General features: G+C 60.8%; 1 long non-coding RNA gene across 1 annotated transcript in view; it reads left to right on the top strand.

Annotated features, from left to right (window-relative positions):
• Positions 1-617, top strand: part of LOC122192823 — a 1947-nt gene extending 1330 nt beyond the window's left edge. The window contains exon 3 of the long non-coding RNA XR_006182717.1: positions 564-617. This is a non-coding gene — a long non-coding RNA (uncharacterized LOC122192823). The remainder of the gene's footprint in view (positions 1-563) is intronic.

The following is a 617-nucleotide window of genomic DNA, read 5'->3' as shown; positions in this document are numbered from 1 at the left end:
CCCCATACCCACTCCATATCCACCCCATAGCACCCCATACGACCCCGTATTACCCCACAGCACCCCATATGACCCCATATGACCCCATATCACCCCATAGCACTCCTTATGACCCCATAGCACCACACATCACCCTATAGCACCCCACAGCACCCCACAGCACCCCATATCACCCCATACATCCCCATATGACCCCATATGACCCCACATCACACCATGTCACCCCATACCACCCCATAGCACCCCATAGCACCCACATCACCCCACAGCACCCACAGCGCCCCATACCACCCCATATGACCCCATCTGACCCCATAGCACCCCATAGCACCCCACAGCACCCCATACCCACCCCATAACACCCCATAACACCCCATAGCACCCCACAGCACACCATACCTCCCCATATCACCCCATATGGCCCCATATGACCCCACATCACCCCACACCACCCCATATCACCCCATAGCACCCCATAGCGCCCCACAGCGCCCCATACCCACCCTTTGGATCCCCCGCAATCCTTGCCGCCCCCGTGCTGCAATTCCCCTCCCGTCCTGCAGGTGGCGGCGCACGACGACGACGTCAACGCGGTGGCTGTGGGCGACGCCGGGGGG

This window comes from Lagopus leucura, unplaced genomic scaffold, assembly GCF_019238085.1.
Source record: "Lagopus leucura isolate 7727_CA_CO unplaced genomic scaffold, USGS_WTPT01 32951-0_obj-0_obj, whole genome shotgun sequence".
Taxonomy (NCBI): domain Eukaryota; kingdom Metazoa; phylum Chordata; class Aves; order Galliformes; family Phasianidae; genus Lagopus; species Lagopus leucura.
This window is presented reverse-complemented; position numbering and strand designations above follow the sequence as displayed.